Here is a 23,214-nt window from a genome sequence, read left to right as displayed (position 1 = left end):
ACCTAGTTCTGGTCTCTGTCTTAGATGTTAGAACTTTGGCATTCAGATGTGTTTTATATACCTAGCCTTCATTTTTTATGCATTCAATCAATATTTATTGGATGTTCATAACATACAAGACACCGTGTAAGAAATTAGGAAAATACTTGTATTCAAGTGAGATAAGGATACAATTACACAGATCTCCATGGAAGATGGTCCATATCTTAATGACTATCTTTAGTTCAAATGAACTGTGACAGTTTACCAAAATGTACGTCAGGTTAAAAACAAAGTGAAGAAAGAAGTTGAAAAATACCACCAAACAATAACAATAAGCAGAAGTAAATTTGGTATAGAAGACACTGAAATTCTGTGTCCTTTACATGGACATATATCCTCTACATGTAACCTTTATATGTAAGTGTCTTAGCTGAGGTTGCTATAAAAAAATATTATAGACTGGATGACTTAAATAACAGACATTTTTTACAGTTTTAGAAATTGGAGAGACCAAGGTCAATGTGTCAGTAGGTTCAGTTCTTGGTAAGGGCTCATTTCCTTGCTTGTAGATAACTGCCTTTCCTCTGTATGCTCACATGGCTTTTCCTTGGTGTGAGATCAAGGAGAGAGTGAACTCTCACTTCTCTTCTTCTTTGTAAGATCATTAACTCTATTATGAGGGTTGCACCCTTAGGACCTGATCTTATCCTAATAGCCACCCAAAGTCCTCATTCTCCAAATACCATCACATTAAGAGTTAGGGTTTAAAAATATGAATTTGGGGGTGGACACAAACATTCAGAGAACAGCATCCAGTCTGTTAGTGATAGTTCTCCATACTGACCAAAGAAGGAAACTCAATCACACATTTATATTGGAAAAAGCAAACAAAAGCAAAAGCTACTCAGTACTGATTATTTTGATTCTGACTGAAGTTAAATATCTTCTGTGCCTAGTCATAAAAAAGAATGAATTACTTTTTTCCAGAACATCGCTATGGTCAGTGTAATGATGCTGCATTGGACAATTTCTTAAAGTATCTTTAAAATAAGCTAGTGACATATGCAAGATGAATTTAATAATTGCTATTCTATACTGAGCCCAGTTTTTGACGTTACGTAAATTACTTTCCTTTCAGTGATTCATCTTTCCCATCGTTAAAAAGTAAAAAAAAGTTGGGCTAGATAATTTCTTAGGTCTTTTCAATTCAAAATATATTGAACAAATTTTGTATAATTAACTTTCCACTGTTGTTACCCTACCTCAACATGTATTCAGTGAAGAGGGTCATTTGGCTACTATTTTCAAACTATGTGGGTCACAGAATCATTTCTTCAACATAATATAATTCATACCATAGAGAAATAGATGGAGAGAGAGAAGCAAGGCTGGTCTGATGTGATGGGAGTGGAAGTCCCAGACTCAGTTTCTTCCACTGTCTATAGTTCTGCAGAGCTGCCTCAGTGCTAGTTCTACTGTACACTCAGGGTTCCAAAAACAAATATGGAAAATAATTGTAATGAAAGAAGTACACAGACATTGAAATCAGCTATTCTCAGGTTAGATTATAATGCTTGTCAGCTGTGTGGGTGCAGATACAGCTTCCGTGATGCCTCACACAATCTAGAAGTTCATCTTTTAAGAAAAAGGACATAGAACCATAAATCCAAAAGTAGGTACAGGACCTCAGAAGGGGTGGGACATGAAAGGGGTCCTAAAGCTTAGCTGAATAACTGAGGATGATTTATTTAATGAGCCTAAACTTCAGTTTCTTCAACTACCATGGAAGTAGGTAAAATATCTCTTGAAGGTGACTGTGAGAACTAAATTAGATAAATATTTGTAAACAGCTAAGAGGCAGGAAAAGCAATGTGTATTAACTATACTGTATTTTTGTTAGATTATGTCAAAGACCAATTGTACCAGACAAAGTGAAATAGGCAGGGAAGGATGTATTCAATACTACTAAACTAGGGGAGAGAAAATGAACTCAACTACTGAAACCACAGGCAGGAGGATTTTTAAGTATTAGAGTAAGCTAGTGGAAAATCATGGAGTACATGAAGGAGTGGATTGGTCCGTGTGATTAGGCCATTTGTGTTTGCTAACTGGCACTTATCAAAGTTAGGCTTCTACCTCTCAGAGGGTTTGAGGATAGGGGTTTCCAAGGTTTTACACTGAACAGTTTTGAAGTTATGACTAATAATGGCGTACTCTTGTTAATACCAGCATAGCAGAACCAGGATATATTATGAACAGCATGGACATTGACAAATTTCTAGAAACTTTGAGATTCCTGAAATATTTGTATTAATAATATTTTACTCATACAGACAACCTAGGGAAGGCTAAGCATCTCTTATTTAACAATACTTTTAATTCAACATATCTAATAAAGTTAACTATTTTAATAACTTTCTTTTACCAGGTTAAAATTTTTTTTTTTATTTTCCAATGACCCTCTAGAACAATCTAAAGTCATGTTGAGATCAAGAAAATTTCATTTAGCATTTTATTTTCAGATGGAAAAATATCAGAAGTTTTCAAAAATGTCAAAAGATGTAGACTGTTGGCTAAAAAGGATCATGGGTCATTAAAAAAACAGTAGTTGGCTACCAATTTAACCAAAATGTCAAAGGATTTTAAAAATAAATAAAAGTGGTAAAATATTTTTAAACCACAACAGCGTGTTAACTTTGTTAAACATAAAACTTTGTTCATCTAAGTAATCAAATACATAATAAAGTCAACATAAAAGACAGGAAGTTTTTCTGATAAGAGACAGAAAATTGTACCTTTACCTTCTAGGAAAATTAATTAGGAAGGAAAAACCATTTATAATCTCTTATTGAGAGCAAACTAATAATCCAGAAAAAGTTGTCATTTTAACAGAGGGAAAAACTTTAGTTTTTCATCAATACACTATGATACTAAAGTTTATCAAAAAATAGAAAGAAATTAACACAACCAATCTTAACTAGCTTTGAATACACAGAATAATATTCAATTTCAGCAAGTCTACAATTATCTTTATCCATCATGTTTTGTGCTATATTTTCTTTCTTCTTACTCAGGAATAGTCATTCACTTTACTTTAGGATAAAATTACTATTTTTTTCCTTAACAGAAACATATCCTACAACACCTTGCATAGTTTTCTTAAAATCCTACATACTCTGGATATACTTTGTATACAAAGTTGTTTTTCTTAGCCCTAATTATTTCTAGTAGTTTCATTTAGATATATTGATTATAATATTCAACCACTCATAGCTTATATTTTACAGGGAAAGTAAGGCAGTAGATAAAGTAAACAGTCTTACAACATCAATAGCAGACTAGTAAAGTTTATGAATATACCAACTCACAATTTATAGGTATACTCTTTCTTACAGTGCAATTTTCAACATTGCAACAATATTATTTATTAACAGACCCAATATGATAAACCTCTCTGTCATAAATAAATGCATATAAAACTTATGCCTAATAATGTTTCATTAGATTATCACTTAGAAATGATCTAGATATTTAATGGATATAACTTAATTTAGCATAAGTATAATGTTATATGTTCCAAAAAGATTTTGAAAACTATTTTTAAGCAAAGATATAAAAAGTAATTATGGTTGAAATAAAATTGGTCAGAATAATTACCAATTTGACTAAAATCAGATTTACAAATTTTATAATGTTAAACATCCAGTAGATATCCTATTTGCCTAGTAAAACCAAGTAGAAAAAGAAGTATTTTTTACTATACTTAACACTGATAACTCAGGAGACATAGCTATTTTTATTAAGTGATATCAAATTATTATTGCCAAAGATTTACCTAATTTATGTGAAACCGAGTTTCAAAATAGTTGGGTTAATTTTTTATAAGACTAGATTTTTCATATTGTAAAAATCAGAAGCTCTGTGTTTTATTTTTTAAATTTTATGACAAGTTCAGGAATATTCATATAAACACAATTTATCTTCAAGCCCGTTACAATAGAGCTGCTTATAGATTTTACAAGTAGACATATAATAGATAAGTTATTTGCATATGCATATATACATAACACATAAACATCTAGACCTCATAAAAAGAGATTTCACAGCTTCCACCTAAAATTTTAGCTATCAGTCAGACAAACACAATAATCCCCAACTCACTATTTTACACAAATGATTTGGCTCATGTCTTTGCCCTTACTTTATGCTTTCATTAGAATTGTGATTCTAGCAGATGGATGAAGTTGAGATGACCTTCTCAATATGATGGCTAAAAATTCCCATCAATATGTGTGGAGGAACTTCTAAGACTCTTTTAGCATAATATATAATATCAAGACTGTGGACAAAATTTTGGGTGTGGAAACAATGAAATATCAAGCGTATGTCAGGGTTTCCCCAAAGCCCAAGGGAAATCCAGTCTGTTTACAACTGGCCTTTTTTGTCTCCAGTGATTTCAAAGAAGAAGTATTCAAAATACCAAAGAACCAAAATTCAGCCAAATGACATCTCATTATCAATAAGAACACTATTAGAATTAAAGTCAGCTCCTACCGTGCTTCAATGGTTGGATGTCTAGAGCACTGGATCAGAGGTCAGACTCTTCAGTAGTTCCCTGATCAGTCAGTCAGTCATGATGAAGAAAAGGAATTAATGCTGTATGGCAAGGGTCATGGGTAAGATGCTCAGGGCATCCAGTGTTGAATCCAATCTTATCTGTGTTTCTGCACCAGAACTATAAAAGAAAGTTTACATTAAATAAGCAAGTTAATACGTGAAAAAGTTTGAACACAACTGCACTGAAATAAATGGCCCGAGTTTTTGTTTTGTTTGTTTTCGTTTTTTTTAAGTCCTGGGTTGAGCTAGTGGAAAAGTACTAAAGGATGTAAGTGGGGAGGTTAGTCAATGTGATGAGGCCATATCTGTGTTTGCTAAGTGGCACTTATTGAAGTTAAACTCTTGCCCCCTGCAGACTGGGAGATTGTGACCCTATCTCCTTTCATGATTATAATTCAAAAGATGTGTCCCAGGTTTGAGGAAGACATTCCTAGATTGTAAAACTGGCCAGAGGCTGTGTACTCTATAAAGAATTTATGGTTCAAAGAAAAAAATTACAATTGCAAGTTTCTACACTAAATGCTCTAAGAAAATGATGGTCATGGGCCTAGAGACAGGAAGATATGTATCTAAAGTTTAGTCATGCTAAGGAGATTGTTAAGGCTGTTTTCTTCAGTTAATCTGAATCATTGATTATTTAAAATTAAGCACATCATAAACCATAATTAATTGAAGCAAATGCAATCTGTAAAGGCAAAAAATTAAAATACTTATACATTCTTTTTTCTTTTTCCATTGTATATCATGGTTACTCACAAAAAATCCTTACTAAGTGAAACAATCAATCTCAAATCAAGAACCCAGAAATTAGGTCCATATTCTAGAGTGAAATCAATGTAGATGAAGGATATACAAGATAAAGAATGTAGTAATAGAATAAGCTTTTAAACAAAAGTCAAAGAGAAAAGAAATAGGAGAGCACCATTATTATAGCTTATAATACATAAGCAAAAACAATAAAGCAGAAAAGGTAGTGGTTGAGAAGATTACATTTTTACATGAGATTAGAAGTTTTCTCCACTGCTTAAACAAAAGAAAAACTAGTTCACGCCTAGACATTAGGCTTCACTTGGACCTAAGTCAAACATATGTAGCATCAGTTTTAAATTGTTCCAATTCAGCTTCTTTAAAAATTTTTATGAAAAAAAATCTCTTATGAATTAATTAATGTGTTATTCTTCCCAATCAGTAATATCTTGATTTCTTTAACACTGAATTAAACAACTACCAAATTTTTCACTAGGTTACATTTGTAGACTAAACTATAACTCAGTATCTTGTATTAAACAAGTTCTTCAATTTATATATGATAGATTTTATTTCCTAGACAAAAAAAAAGGCATGCCATTGATGTCATTGATAGATGGAGTTGATATGACAGAAATCTGCTTTGGAAGATCTATCTCTCATATATTTATTTGTTTAGCATTTTTACAGTCAAATATTTTTAAAGAACTAGGAAAGATGATAGGGCAAGGAAACCTAACAGACTGTGTAGTATGCTAAAGTTTATTTGAATCTAATTTTGACAAACTATTTCTATGTCATTAAAGTTTTCATATCAAGAAAGCAATGTCATCTATTATATGTAAACAATGAGTATAGCTCATCTTGCCTTTGATATATTTTTGAAAATCTTACAGAAATTACCATAATCTGCTGGAAAGTTACAAACCATGAATAACAGAAATTGTAAAAGCAAAATTCAAAATTTTGTTGCTTAGTGTTTGTTGTGCTGCATATATCAAATATTTCCACTTTTATTATTTTTAGTATTTTCAAAATGTTTTAATAGGCATGAATTAATACCCTTATTGTGATATTGTGAGTTCCCTATAATAAAGCACATATCACAATAAAGTGAGTCAAATGAAATTTTGGTTTCCCAATGCATATAAAATTATATTTATACTATATTGTAGTCCATTAAATGTGCAAAGACCAATGTACATACTTAATTAAAAAATAGTATATTGATTTAAAGTGCTAATCATTTGAGTTTTCAACAGGTTGTAATCACTGATCATATATTATTATAACAAATATAATAATAATGAAAAAGTTTGAAATACTTTGTGAATTAAAAAAATGTGACACAGGGAAATGAAGTGAGCGAATGCTTTTGGAAAAATGGCGACAACAGACTTGCTTGTTGCAGTGTTATGACAAAGCTTCAATTTGTAAAATACACAGTATCTGTGAAGTGCAAAAAGTGAAGCACAATAAAGCAAAGGATGTTTGTATTGAAAACTACAAGACAATGAAATAAATAAAAGATACAAATAAATGGAAAGATATTCCTTGTTCATGGATTAGAAGAACTAATACTCTCAAAATGTACACACTGCCCAAAACAACCTACAGACTTATTACCATCTCTATCAAAATGCCAAAGACATTTTTTACAGAAATAGAACCATCCTATAATTTGCATGAAATCACAAAAGACTGAATAGCCAAAGCAATTTTGAGAAAAAAAAACACAACTGAAGTCATTATACACTTGGATTTTTAACTATATTACAAAGCTATAGTCATCAAAACAGTATGGTATGGGCTTAAAAAATAGATACATAGATAAATTGAACAGAGTAGAAAACACAGAAATAAATACCTATATATAAACTCAATTAATTTATGTCCAAAGTTCTAAGAATATGCACCAAGAAAGGAAAGTCTCTTCAATAGTGTTGAGAAACTGAACAGTGACATAGAAAAGAAAAAATTCTATTGCTATCTTACACCATACATAACAATAACTAAAATGGATTTTGGTAATAATATTTTGAGTCTAACATCAAAGGCAAAAATAAACAAGTGGGACAAAATTAAAGTAAAAGCTTTTGCATAGCATAGGAAACTAACAAAATGAAAAGACAACTTATTGAATGGGAGGAAATATTTCAAATTATATTATCTGAAAAAAGTTAACATATAAAATATATAAAGAACACATACAACTCAACAACAAAAACAATTCTATTAAAATGTGGGCAGAGGGTTTGATTATACATTTTTCCAAAGAAACAGATGGCCAACAGGTAAATGAAAAGATGTTCAACATTACTAACCATCAGGGAAATGCAAAAAAAAAAAAAACCACTTTGAGATGCTATCTCTTATCTATTAGAATGGATATTATCAAAAAAACAAGAAACAGCAAATGTTTGTGAGGATGCAGAGAAAAGGTAACCCTTAAGCACTGTTGGTTGGTAGGGATATGAATTAGAAATTACACACTCAAAAGGTATATGCACCCTCATGTTTATTGTACCATTAGTTATGATAGCTTAGATATGGAAATAACTCATGTGTTCATATGTGGATGGATGGGTAAAGAAAATGTATGTGTGTGTATATATATATATATATATATATATATATATATACATACATACATACACATAATGGAATCTTGTTCAGCCATTAACAGAAGGAAACCTTGCCATTTGTGACAGCATGGATGGATCCTGAGGGCTTCATGCTAAGTAAAAAAATTCAGAGAAAGAAAATTTTGTATGATCTCACATATATATGTGAGATTTAACAAAAATGGAATAATCAAGCTCAAAAATTCAGAGATGGAAATCAAAAGGTACAAACATTCAGTTATAAAATAAATAACTCATACAGGGATATAATATACAGCTTAGTGATTATAGTTGATAGTGTACTACATATTTGAAAATTACTAAGAGAATAGATCTTAAAACTTCTCATCACAAGAAAATTTTATAGCTATATATGATGATGGACATTAACCAGACTTATTCTGTGATAATTTCAAAATGTATACTAATATTGAATCATGATGTTGTACACATATAAATAATATAATGTCACCTGGTAACTCTGTCATTTAAAAAGCTACCAGAGAATTCTGTGATCAAATTTCAGTTAGGAATAATGCCCAAAAGCCCGAATAACTTCAACTCCAATGCAGCTTGAGGTCTTTCTCAGATATTCATGTTAGTTTTGGGAAGTGAAATTCACTAACTTCTGTTGAATAAAATAAAGCATTGGCTTTTGAGCCATATAAATAAGGATTTGATTTTGACTTCACTATTGAGCACCAACATATCCCTAAGCAATTTAAGTGACCTCTTAAACCTTTGGTCTTTTTACTAAAGTTGGGATAAAGCTGCCTGAATAGTCATTGAAACAGACATAAAACAGGTATATTTTAGGTGCTAAAAAAGAGTTGTAAATATAGCTTAAGTTTTTATTGTTCATAAAATGAGAATCATGTAATAAAAACATAAACATAGAAAATGAGATGCTGGACATATATAACAAATGAACATATACATTTGTCCAGAAAGCCCCAAACTTCTGTGTAAGGACACAGAATGCTCACTCTCCAGATAACAGTAGAAATGGCAGTTTTCTCTCACTCAAAAGCACAACTTTGCCAATATTCCTCATGTATCACATTCACATTACTTTGTTTTAAATAATGAGTTCTGTGGAGAATCAATGCCATAGTGACTATCTCATAATTCCTACATTTGGATTTCACAGTTCTCAAAGCACACCCTAGTTATGCACCATCTCAGTAATTTAAGCTACCAGCTGCTAGAGCAGACTTGTATACACTCTTAGAATACAAAACCACTGTTTTCAATTTTTTAATCCCCACTAGAATGCAGTGTTTAAGCGTATGAAGCTTAGAGTCAAAGAGTCTGGACTTGTATTATTATAATACTATTTGTCTCTAGTTTTTGGACCACTAAATTGATGCACTTCATCTTGAAAAACAGGGTAATGACACCTACCAGGACATGTAATTTAAGGATACCACAGAAGTCCGGTTCTCAGTGGGTGAATAAGAGAGTAATGTTTTTTATGAATAACTCTCACAACTGCTCTTTATGCTTTCTCAGGCTTAGCGTCAAGTACAGTCATAAAATAATTGTGTGGGCATTTATACAATATGACAGAAATTTCCACCTCATGTGATACATGGAGATTACAACAGTATTGCAGAGATATGTCTTTATGTTTCTAAACCCTAATAAACCATTCAATACATATACCCCCCATTGTTCACTTTCAATATTAATTTTCTTTTAATATCACAGTAGTTTTCTAGTTCAATTACAAAGTTCCTTTTTAATATAGTAAATATATTTTATTGCCTAGATATCATAATACAGAGGCATAAATAATTTCAGCATTAATACAAAACATTTATTGAGCTTCACTATGGGCAATGCTTATATGTGACAGGTGCTTAACAGTGATGGATTTGATCCCACGGGAAGTTAATTAAGTTATTCAGGCACTGGGTTTTTAGTTGGAAAGTTTCCCTAAAAGCTCTCTTGTAATAGCTAATTGTACTTCTATTTTATGTTACTTGACAGCCATGGATGATGTTTATTCTGCACCTGGTTTCCCACCACATGTATCACAATAATAATTCTTATGCCTTATAGCAAATATATCTTTATAATTGCTAGCAGGATAAGACAACATTCTTATGAGGAGAAAAATCATGTTTTTCAAAGAAATAAGCTCAAGTTATTTCTACATTAATAGTTTGGGAAGTTGAGTGAGATACTGTTGATCTATCTAATAATTTGGGGTTACAAAGAAGATTTAAATTCTTCAACAAGTCAAATGTAATAATAATAAAAAAATAAGTACAGTTTTTCCCTTAGCTAACAAAGAAGTTTATAAGGATCAGAATATTTCCAAGCTCTATTCTTTTTTAAATTCTAGACTTATTTTGATTAAAATGGTAAATTTTGTCCTATTGTGCAATGGTGATAATTCACTTGGATGTTACATAAATAGTATAGAAAGCATTGAGACAAATTTCTAAGAAAGTAGACACTTGGAGAAATAGAGTTCTTCAATTGGTACCTGTGCCATCTGCAGCACTAAATATTTACTTGGTATACATAGTCAACTTTGTAAGTTAAGAACAGAATAAGTTCTGTATAGCTACTTCCCTGCTTTCTTCATTCAGAAAAACACTGTTGACTCTTTGTTTTATATAATTTTTGTTTAAATTTAAAACCTATTTGATAAAGTATGGAGATTACTTCATAATGTTTCATTTAATGTTCACATTTGATTTCATTAACATGCTTGTATTTCTATTTTTGAGACCTGAGTATTAAAATGATAAATGACTTCCATATATTAAATTTTAGCACTATCATTACAGTTATTTTGTTGTAATACAAAGATTAAAGTTCATTTTGGATAAATTGGAGTCACAGTTCTGAGGAGTCCTCACTTTCTACAACATCCTTTTAACTTAGATGTAAGGCAACATTCCAATTCAACACTGACAGTCTATATTATACTCCTACATTATGATCTTACTTTACTCTTGGTATCTTCTCAGTTATTCTCATTAACATTGTACTTGAATCATGGAACTAAAAGGTAGAACTCTAATGAAATAACTTTTATAGAATGGTTTCTCTGTAGAATGGTGACACTGTTTATTCAATATTAGACATTTTTCAGGATAATCAGGCAGCATTCCTCCATCCTTGCTTACATGGATTTCTTTAAAGCTTCAAACCCTGAAATATGTGAAATGACAATTATGATGTAGAAACATCCCTTAGTGGAGTTGGACTTTTTCTTCTCTATTTATACTGTTTCCTTTAGTGACCTCACTCACCTCTTGGAATTAAATACTGAAATTAGCCCATGTGTTCACAACACTTAAAAGTTGTATTAAATGTCTTTCTCCCCAAACCCAGATTTAAATTGGAGCTACATACTCATTATTCTCCATTCACATCCCCATTGGACATCTCAAATTCTGTGTGTCCAACTTGAACTCATACTTTTCTTGCCAAATCTCCTCCACTTTTAATCTGTCTCATTTTAGGCAATGGCAGTGCTTAGGCTGAAATTGGATCATACGTGACTCAGCTCTTGGTGTCACACTGCATCTTCAGTCTCAGAAAACGCGGTTTGTTCAACCTTCAAATTACTCTGTAAAGAAGAGCTGATTATTTTAGCGCTTCATTACTACCATAAAGGTATATGTATGGATCACAGGAATACCCCTTTTTCATTCCCTTCAGGGAAGGCAAACAAGCTGTTATCTCACATATTCACTGCAGTCATAGTCAAAGTTTATTCATGCCAGGATCTTTTATGAGATATCTCAGCAAGCTTCCCTGCTTTCATCATTGTCCCTACATTGTATTCTTTACCAGCTTTTTGAAATGAGTCATGACATATCACACCTTTGCATAAAATCCTAAAGTGGCTCCCCATTTAGAGTTATACTGCCTACAAGACTTCACATAACAAGGTCTCTACTGTCTTACCATTCACCCCATCCTTCTCAGAAATGGAAACACAGGCTTTCTTCATACTCTGGAAACATGCCAGTATGTGTCTTGTAGACTTTGCTCCATCCATCGCCTCTGCATGGGTCACTCTTTCCCAGGCATACACGTGACTGGCAACCCCACCTCAGTCTTTACTCAAATAGCTCTTTCTCACTGAGTCCATCCCTGACCACCCTGTTTTATAAGGCAACATTCTATATCTCCCTCCCCATACCCCTTGTCTCTTAATGCATTATGTACCTGATTCTTACCTGGCGCTTTTTATAGATAGATATAAAATATTGGAGGATGATAAGTGCTATTTTAATAGTCTATTGTCTATCTCCACTTAAATTGAAGCTACTGAAGCTCAACATCAACAGATAACATCAGCTACCATCCTTGTTGTGTTCTCTGACATATTCAAGTGCCTTGTCAAGTGCCTGGTAGTTTGCAGGTGCAGAGTGAGTATATTTTGAATGAATAAATTTATGATTTATCTCCAAACATGCAGCCTGAGTTTAACCTGAAGCTAAATATTACATTCAAAATTTACTCATGACATTAGATGGCTATTTTAACATTTCCAATTTGTACAAAAATCAAGAATGCTTTAGATGCTCTGGAAATTAAAATTTTGCACACATCTTGCTACCTCATTCATATTGAACTGTTTCTTTTTTTAATTCCCATGCAGCAAAAGCAAACACTCAGTAATTTCATATATGAATTGCAGTCATTGTCAACATTTATTCATACCAGGATATTTTAAAAGATGACTTCTCTATCTTCAAGTCTTTTTGTTCATAGCCTCATGTACATGCTGTTTTTCCCTAATTGCTCTAGAAAATTGCTTGATTTATCTCTATGTTAATTTTTTTTGTTTCAATTCATTTTAGAATGTGAAAAAATCAGTTATCTTCCTAAGTTTACCTATCTTATATAGCTATGTTAATTTAGGATCCAGCATAAATAATCAATTCATAAATGTGGATGGCTTCTTTAAATTTTTTCCAGATTATTGAAACATCTGGTTAGAACTCAGTGGTATCAATTTTCAGCATCACATTCCAAAGTTACGGGTTTGAGTCCCTGATTAATTCTGTTAAAAATATGCCCCTGAGTGCTGTTATGGAAGACAAAGTACTAGTGTTAGTGGTATCCTTGCAGAATGTCATTATAATAAGCAGCTATGACACAATGAAAGTATAGCTGGCAGTAAACCATGAGCCATACCATATACATTTGAAAGGAATATATTTGAAGTAATGAAATCTATTAGTTTGCAGTGGAAGTTATTGAAATCTTTGGAAGAAAAGATCCTCCCTACCCTGGTGCTCCTCAGGAATTTCTGTATTCCTGCTATATTTGCCTCATGTCTTAAATATTTTGTTCGCTAAAAATGATGTCTGTGCTGACAGTAATCTCTTTCTTCTTTGTCTTAAGAATATCTCAGATAATATATATGAGGCTCCTAACATCTCACACTAACATTTCACCTGTGGATAAAGAGCTGTCAGATATGAGTCTAATAAGACACCAAATAGAGATGTGTTTCAAGTGATAATCAATAGCTTCAGGTGGTAGAACTTTCACACAAACGATTTCCATCTTAATCATCTTAAGATATATTTTACATCTTCAAGAAATTGAAGGTTACATTATGTGGGAAAAGAATGTGCCTCTCCATAGATTTCTATAACAAGAATTCATTGTGATCATGTGCTACAAAATATAGTGTTTTCTAGCCATAGCAATTTTAACCCAGTTTCATGCTGATTCAGCACATACTTCTCAAATAGAACTTTTGATAATGGATAATATGTAAAATCATTTATTCATTAAAATTTCAAGTTAAATTAGGTACATTTCATTAAGCAAATTACCTAATTAAAATAGTTTATGTATTACAGTGAAGAGAAATATATTATAATCAGGGCTGGTTTTAGGCAATGTAAGACATAGCTATCATGTGCTTGTAAATGCAGTATTTTTCTATGGCTTTCAATCTCTTTCTCCAAATGTGGTCAAACTTAACACACCTTCACTCAAGCTATTCTTGCCTTTTGACTATGTACTAAATAAAGTTTCATTGAAATAAACTTGTATCTTTTGTATCTATGAACACACTTTATCCATAATTTTTCCTTTCTCTTTTCTACCAATAAATTAAAAGTAATGCACCAGAAATAACCTGATATAATGACATTTAATAAACTGATAAAAAATATGGTTATAATATTTAGAAGGTCAGTTTCTAAATGATCAAGTTTTCTTATTAAAGTAAGTTTACAGAAGGAGTGATCATAAATTTACAAATTGTTATTACTATAGATTTGGTCAGGACACATAGACATTTAAAACACTGCTCTTCCTGTAGCTCCATGAGGATACAGTTTGAAAAAACAGTGAAGCAAGAAAAAAAACAGTATCAATACTACAGTCTTTTATTTAGAATTGTGCCCCAGGGTCCTGTATGGAATTTCTGGATCCAGTGTAGGAGCATGGAGGATCTTATTTTCTTGCTCAAGAGATTTCTAAGAGTCCAGGAGCCAAAGCAGACCCAGAGTGTTAAAAAAAAGTCTTGGATTATGCAAGTCGATAATGTGAAAAAAGAATACGTTTGTTTGGAGAAGGAGAAATAGAGGAACAAAACGCAGTGGTATGTGATTCCAGCCCCCATGGAGTGTGCTCAGGTGAGGCTACGGTCTGGCTGTCCTTCTATTCTGTGCCAAAAGAGCAGAAAGCATCCAGAAAGTGTGTGGGGAGTTCTGGAAAGTCAAGGAAACATCAGTGCCCTAACCCTCACCACTAAATGGGGGTGTCATCATGTATATTTTAACAGAAAAAAATATGCTCTGCTCCTTTTTATCTCTGTTATTTCTTAGTGCATGATTTTAAGATTTTTCAATTGTATTAACTACAGAAGCTTCAAAAGGACTCCCAAGTACACTTCTTTACACTGATAGCAGAATAATTTAGTTTTTAGTCATAGCTTTTGCTACTTTTTCTCTAACCAAAGGCATTTCTTCTTATAGAAAATCTTGATATATCTAAAATATGTTAAAGGCAACAAAAATGCTAAAAATGTCAAAATTCTGACAAAATTAGTTGTGGCATTTTATTTCTTGAGTGTCTTTATATATTTTTTCACAATTGATATTTGACTATATAATTATGCATGAATTATTCACTCTGCAAATATTTATTTAACTCTTAGGTGTGCCAGGGATTTTTCTTGACACCAAGAATATAACACTGATAAAACAAATTTCCTGCTCTCATGTAGCTCGTATTCCAGTGTGGAGAGGAAGGCAATTAATACTAAGTAAATAAATGTACTATAACAGATTGATGAGAAAATAAAACCATTGTAAGGGGAAATGGTGGTGGGCTACCCAGGGTAGAAGGTTCTATGGAAGATCTTTTGATAGTGTAACCTAAGTGCAGAGATGTAAATATTGGGAACATTTTCTAAACATTTCATTAAAAGTTTAATGACTAACGATTATGTAGTATTTCTCTGTATGTACAATCATATTTTAATTAGAGCACTGTTGCTCAAATTGCAGATGAACTTTTCTATAATATAAACACACTGCAACCAGCATATGCAGTGTAAAACTTGTTCACATTTCTAGTATTTTTATAAAAAGTGGCATTTCAATGTAGAATTATTATGTCAAAGTTTACTATTTTTAATGATCTAGTAACCAATGTTGGTCATCTTTTCAGAATGCCTTATATGCAAACCAGTATTGCTTATTACTTTTTAATGTTTACTAATTTGATAGAAAAAAAAGGTAGGTTTTTGCTTTTTTGTTATTTCCTTGAATACTAGTTTAGGAGATCATATGGAGCAATTTTCCTCCTGCTTTTTTTTAGTTCCTGTTCATATGTTCAAATGTCAATAGACTGATCAATTATTTTACTTACTCTTATCTTTATGCTTACTTACTGCACAGTATTTTTGCAGTTTTGTTGTACATTAGTTTAGAAACTATTATCTGCAGCAAAAATCAGTTCTGCAAACAAAATTTTATGCAACAAAAATATAAACACATTTAGATATGCAAACAAAAAAATAAACACAGTGTGGTTGAAGGGGCTCAAGGATACTACCTCATGCCTGCCCACCTGTTTCTTAGTGGACACCAACGGGTTCCCCTAAAGACTTTTTTACAAGGTCCACAGGAAAAAAGCATATGATTCTTAATATTCTCCATGATTCTGCTGAGTTTAAAACTCATTCCTTACCTTTTGTCTCCTAAATTCCAGCCATAGACATCAAAATGCAATTTCCACATATATGTTATAATCTCACTTACTTTCTTGTCTTTTCTTTCTGTAGAGAACCTACTCTCCCCAGAGGGTCCACCTCAGCTCCAAACTACTATTAATTTTGAAAATCTCAGTGCAGTATGACCTGCTCTCAGCTTCCTTCCAACCTGGGTCAGACACCCATGCTCCCTTTTCAGGGTAGAGTGCAGCTTTCTCAGCATACTTCTATCACCAGAACCATGTGTTTACTTTTTGTTTCTCATATTAAATTTCCTGAGGATGCAGATGATGTGGCATTCATTACATTCACTTTTTGCATTCAGTGAATGATCAAGAAATGACTCTTAAATAAATGGAAACAGGAAAGGTCTTTACCTTTCACTGCATTCTGACATTTTCCCAGCATCTTCAACAACATTTAAACAATTCATCTCTCACATCGATGCCTGATTATCTTTAAAGCAAACTTCAGTCATGTTAGTGCTAAAACACATTTGATATTTTCCTGTTGGCTACCAAGTTAAATGAAAATGTCATAGCTTGATTTTAAAAATCTTCTATTCTACAGTCTCAGTCTGATATTTTAGCCTTGGTATGAAGATGAACTGCCTGCAAATTTTGTGAACTAAGCACTGCTTCCCACTATTTCCTTACTATCTGACAGGAGTCATTACATTATTCACGATTTACACTTTATTCATAATTTATCTACATGAGTTGCCTTCTCTGATCCCTCCCTCCCAATTGGAGGAGAGCTCTACATTCTCTGAATTCTTATATGACTTTGTAAGTCTCTTATAGCACTAATCGTAGACTATCTTTTAAAAACATTATTTCTGTTTTTGTTACATGCATTTGAAGATTCTCTTCAAGAGAAGAATAAACAATATCATGCAGTTCTGTCATAGTAATACCATGTATTATTCAAGTTATGAGTTTACATATGTTTATTTACCTTTGGAGCTTCAGCAGTTATCATAACACCTGATATAATGGATGTTTCATGGCCATTGAATACATATACATATAGCTTTTATGTTGGAAATGACTGTAAGCTTTTTGGTGAAAAAGAGCTCTTACTGCATCCAGTACAGTGCTTTAAATATAGTAGGCGACCCAGGTATATTTATGGAACTGAATTAATAAACATTTGATCTAAGTGGGAGAATGTAGCCTCAAGTCATTACTAGCTTAGCTTAATATTTCTCTATTTCACTTTCTCCATGTAAGTATTCTTTTACTGCTATACTGAACTCTTCTTGTTTCTTTTATTACTTAACCTCATGGATGTTAACCATATCTGGTTACCATTTATACATCAAGAAGGTTAAACTTCTACTTGTTAGATGATATTTCTATATTGATCACCATTAATATTGAATAGCTTGTTTCTCTTTTCCCTATTTTTAGAAATTGAAAGTACTTTAAAATACAAGATGAATGAAATATGTAATGATTCCAGCAAATGAGTGAAAAGAAAAAATATGGGAGCAGGTAAAAAGAAACAAGAGCCAAACTAAAGAAGTACTCAATGGCCTAAGCTGTACAATTTAAGTCATATTTTGTTAAAAATAGTACTAGATTATAAAACATACAAAACATTTATAAACACACATGGGTATGAATATTTTAATCAAATATAGTTGATCCTTGAACAGGATTTGAACTTGTATAGCTCCAATTGTATGTAGACATTTTTCAATAAATATATTGGACATTTTGGGGAGATTTGAGACAACTTGAGAAAAGTTTCTTTTCTTTAGCTTACTTTATTGTAAGCACAATACAAATAACACAAAATACGTTTATCAACTGTTTATGAAGGCTTACTTCCAGTCAATAGTAGACTACTAGTAGTTAAATTTGGGGTAGTCTAACGTTACATTCTGATTTTTGACTACATGGGAGTGGGTGTTGTTGAAGGGTCAACTGTATATGAAAGAGAAGTGATAGCTATTTTTAAAGGAAAATTACATTAACATATGTAGAAAGAAATGAAACCCAAAATCATCATTAGGTAAAGACCACAGTAATAATTTTTCCAGGCACAGTCAATCAAGGGACACTAAAATTGGTGGGGATGAATATCTCTAGAGATCTAATGCACAACATGATGACTGTAATTCCTAATACTATATTGAATACTGGAAATTTTCTGAGAGAATAGCATTCAGGTGTTCTTGTCCTCTACCAAAAAGTGGTAACCGTTTATGGAGAAGACATGTTAGATTAATAACTTTTTAAGTATGTATTTGTATATCATGATACATGCCTTAAATACATACAGTTTTTATTTTAAAATTATAAGAAAAATTAAAAAATAAAATTAGTGGACAAAATTTGAGAAGAGGATATTAACATAATCTCAATATTTATCCTATTTATCAATTACAAAACAAAAAGAGTAACTTTATATTAAAGAAACATGACATATCAGCTTAATTAAATTATAGGGGTTAACACTGCAAGTAATAAAACATATTGACCAATATGTATGAGTATGACACCAATCCATGATATTCTTGCCAAAATGCATAACATTTATCTAATTATGGGAAAGAAAAATAAGACAAACCCATTTTGAGAGATATCCTACAAAACAGCTATCCAGTGCACATCAAAAGTATCAAGGACAATCATGAAAGACGAGGAATGAGAAACCGTTCAGATTACAGGAGACTACAGAGAAGTAATGGGAAATAACAGCAACATGCAATCAATCTCATTGTTCTGGAACAGAAAGAGGTCAGGAGGGGAACAGCTGGTAAAATTTCAATAAGCTTTATGATTTATTTAATATTATTATATTAATGTATTTCCTGAAGTTGATAATTATACCATGATATTATAAACTGTTCAGAGTGGGGAGAAAATGGGTGAAGAGTACATATGAACTCTTGGTATTAATTTTGCAAATATTCTATATGTTTAAAATTATTTCAAAAAAGAACATTTTAGAAGTACTTCAGAGATATACTTTATTTACCTTGGTAATAGTATATTGAGTTGTTTGGTTAAAGATGTTATAAAAACAAATGCCTACATTTCTACTCTCTCTCCAAAGAAGTTATGTATGAATTCATTTTATCCATTTACAAACTATTAAGAAGAAATGCACTGAGATTAAATTATGTGCTAAATTTAAAAACAAACTATTTTATATTTTATGTTTTGTATCCAGTATTTTAAAATTGATTAAAACTATGTTGCTGAAAATAAAAATCAGTAATTAGAAAGTTATTCAGCATTTTTGGTGGGGGTTTATTATAAATAAGCAAATATTTTTCATCTTATGCACATTTTAATTGTTGCTTTCCTTTTGTGTGGCACTGTTAGAACAAGAATTTGCTTGGCATATCTTATCATTATTTATTAAACTAATAAACATGTCATACAATGTTTACTAACATTGTCTTACCATCTGTTTGCACATAAATAGATCTTTTTCCAACTAGGCAAATGACTAAATCTTTCTTCTTATTATAAGTCAGATAGTCATCCATAGTGCAGCAAGTGAGGTTAATCAGAATCTTAAAACTATAGCAATTTAGGACCCCTTTTAAAATATCATACCTGCAAGGATAAACTCCTAAAGCTACTGGGTGTTTATTAAATGCAACATTGCTGATTCTACTGGGCAGACGCCTTCACAGATGGCACATGTTTAGCAAACATTTCTGCAATTTATCGACCCAGGACAGATGTTCCACAAACAATCTTATTCCCTTGTGGTTTGCTGTTTTATTTGTGAGGAACTATTCAAAAACAGATAAAAGACAAAATGTGCTAATCTTCTGACCACACACTTTGGTCACCAAATATTCCTGCCACAATTCTAAAAATCCCCAATTTAAGGAATAAACAGAGAACAACTTAAGTACATTAGAACTAATATTATAGCCAGATTCCTTTAAATCCTTATTAAACAACTTTAAAAGTTTAAAAGAATGTTAATTAAGTATAGATGCCAACACAGGATCATTTATTTGGTCAATTATCCTTATTACTATTTATGAAAAGTATGAATTCCCAAATATTTCCTAAATTTCCTGTTATTTTTGCATATTTTAATATACTTATCTGTTTATTTTTCTTAATACTTTCAAGAAAATAGACTAAAAATTAATATCAAAACACTTTAAACATCTGGTAAAGGAGATTTTGTCCTGTCACGCAGATGTTCCATAGTGGAATTATGCCAGCATAGTAATACATATTATTTGAATTTACATGTGGATGTAGAGGAAAAATGACCTTTTAAAATGCATAATCTCTATTAAATAAAAGTTTGTATTAAAGTGTTTGCCTCCTTTCCTCTCCTCGTGCTCTGCTCTCCTGTCATATTGTCTTGGTGATTGGTAGTAGACACAAGTGTGTGATGCCCATGTACTTACATCTAGAGTCAGAAGATATGAAAGAATCATTTCTTACATAATTTGCTCCCCAGGTGGTTTCCTATGAGTGCTGAGGGAGCAAGGAGAAGGGGGCAAACTAGATACAAGTCACATTCATTGAGTTGCATGTTAGACTGAAATTCTATACTTTAGTTTGATTTACCTCCTTCATACAAAGTTAGGATAAATGTTTGAAGACAGAATTACTAATCTAATGTTGCCATATTTGGGTGAAGGTATTCTGATGTCACTAGCTTATTCTCCTCTGCAAAACACCTGAAAGGCAGCCTTTTAGAAATATTTGAGATTCCTTTGCTTTCCTACCAAAACACAAGCCATCATCACTTGCCTCTGTACTATACTCATAGGAAACACACTCACTCTCCACAGTCTGTCTACCTTAAAAATCAGAAATAGCAAAATTTCTGTTTGAATCTGTTGGCCAGGGTGCCATGTTTTCACTCTGAATTTCATGACAACTGATTTCAGAATATATGTTCAATACATGATTCTATATTCATAGAATTTTATGTTTGAGAATCTCATAAAGATCTGGTCACATCTGCACATTTCTAGTAAAAGCTAGCCAGAATTCTTAATTGCATATTTCCTTTTCATGTTAAGGAGAAAATATTCCAACTCTTCTGAAAAGAAATCTGTTTAAATTTTATTCATGTCATGTTAAAATCTAGAGTGGAAAGTAATTCTGTTCATTCTCTCCAGTGAAATTTAGGCTTCCCCTCAACAGCTTCCTTCTCAAATATGAATTTCTCACAGGAAAGTGGCAAAGCTCAGAAACACACCTAGGGATCAATTTTCAATTCTAAAAATTTTAATTAAGAAAAGTCAATGAGCTACTTGAATGTTATTGATTATTATGAGTATTTGATAGGGAGTCTAATCTGTTTCATTGGTGACCCCACCACTTGGCTACTTTATGATCCTCTTAGTATTTAATGTCTTATATTCAGAGTAATGACTCAAGCTGCAGAATACAAAATAAAATTCCATTATATAAAGTATCCAAAGTTTCAAATAGTTGTTTTTATTTGCTTCAGGATTAGTGCATTTACTAATGAAATGAAAAATCCCCCAAATCTGTAAAACAATAACATATGTTTGAATTCATGCATACTCATTCCAGGAAAAAGTTACCTTTCTTGGCAGTCTCATTTTGTGAATCACCTCTGACCTCCATGCAAATATGTTCATAAATGGAATGAACCAAACTTGAACATGGGCTATAAATAATCAGTAGCAGTCTGAAAAAGAGTTTCAAATGTGCTGGTTTATAATCAACCGGGGATGTTTGGAGGTTTAAATGTTTTATTTTCACTAAACCAGAAGTCATTATCAGTTTAGATAGCATGTCAAATAGGTAAATGTTGAAGGTACTGGAATTATTTAATCTAGGAAAAAAGAAAATCAAAATATTATAACAAGTAACTATTCATTCAGTCAGGTTGGTAATGTTGCATAAAATCTACCTGAACAATTTAGTTGCTTGAAAATAGTAAAAACTTTTTTTCATGAAATCAGCCAATCTAAGGTAAGCATCAGTTCTCTCTACATTTTCCTCTCACAGGAAAACAAGGTGATAGATTTGCTACCATGTGTAATGTCATGAGTCATCATGACCATGGATAGAGAAGATGGCAAATCATGCACCAGATGTTCATGGTGTCTGCCCAAATAGCTTATGACCTCTTACATATCATTGCCAAAGTCACAGGATTATATTTGACTTAAAGGATGTGTGGAAGTGTAATCCTACAGTGAACCCAAAAAGAGAACAGCCAGACATGTTCTCTAAAATACAAAACAAAACAGCATTAACTAACTACCACATACCTACCCTTACCCCTTGCAAGACAGGCAAGTTAAGGAATATATGTGTATACACTCCTGCAAGTATATGCAAATTCTTACACCCCTCCCCTCAGATCATGCATGGAACTAAGATAGGTAGCATTATTTATTTTAATTATTCATTAAATAGGTAATATATTTATAGTTCAAAGGTAAAAATTATATAAAAAATCTACACAGAGAAATATTCCCATATATCAGTCATGCTACTCTCCTGCCTTATATAAGTAACCATATTACATTATACTTCCAGAGTTTTAATGCTAATTCAAATATTTATTCTTAAATATCCTTCCTTAGAAATTAGAATTCATAAAAGCCTTTTACATTTATGTGTGTTTAAACCAATCATTTAAATACCTTACTGCATAGATAAGATTTGTGTGGTATAAACATTCTCAAATGTGAATGGTGTCAATATAATATTGTGAATGCTTCTCTCGGGAAATCATTGCTATGAAGACTGCAGATTTATAAGGATGATATTGAGTTCTCTCATATAAAAAAATATAAATGAATGGAAATTTTTGTGTCCTATCATGAACAATTTCTACCAGAGGTCTCCAAAGATTAAGATACTGTAATTTTTTATAATTTGAGACTGATAACATGAAAAATAGAGAAATAGAGCACAGTTTATTTTCTTTATCTGCTTGAAAGCAGATAGTACATATTTTCACAATGCCAAGAAGCATATTGAGTTTTGGTGATAGTTCTGTCTATAACTTAAACACTACATTTATGTATTCCGCAGAGTTCAAAGAACA

General features: G+C 31.9%; 1 long non-coding RNA gene across 2 annotated transcripts in view; it reads right to left on the bottom strand.

Moving 5' to 3' along the window:
• Window positions 1–23,214, bottom strand: part of LOC140843501 (uncharacterized) — a 486,982-nt gene that overhangs the window by 437,612 nt on the left and 26,156 nt on the right. For both annotated transcript variants that reach the window (XR_012121330.1, XR_012121329.1), the window contains exon 2: window positions 4,537–4,717. This is a non-coding gene — a long non-coding RNA (uncharacterized lncRNA). The remainder of the gene's footprint in view (window positions 1–4,536; window positions 4,718–23,214) is intronic.

The sequence above is a fragment of the Manis javanica genome, chromosome 9 (assembly GCF_040802235.1).
Source record: "Manis javanica isolate MJ-LG chromosome 9, MJ_LKY, whole genome shotgun sequence".
NCBI classification, from domain to species: Eukaryota; Metazoa; Chordata; class Mammalia; order Pholidota; family Manidae; genus Manis; species Manis javanica.
The sequence above is the reverse complement of the archived record's forward strand: the minus strand, read 5'-3'. Positions and strand labels throughout refer to the sequence as shown.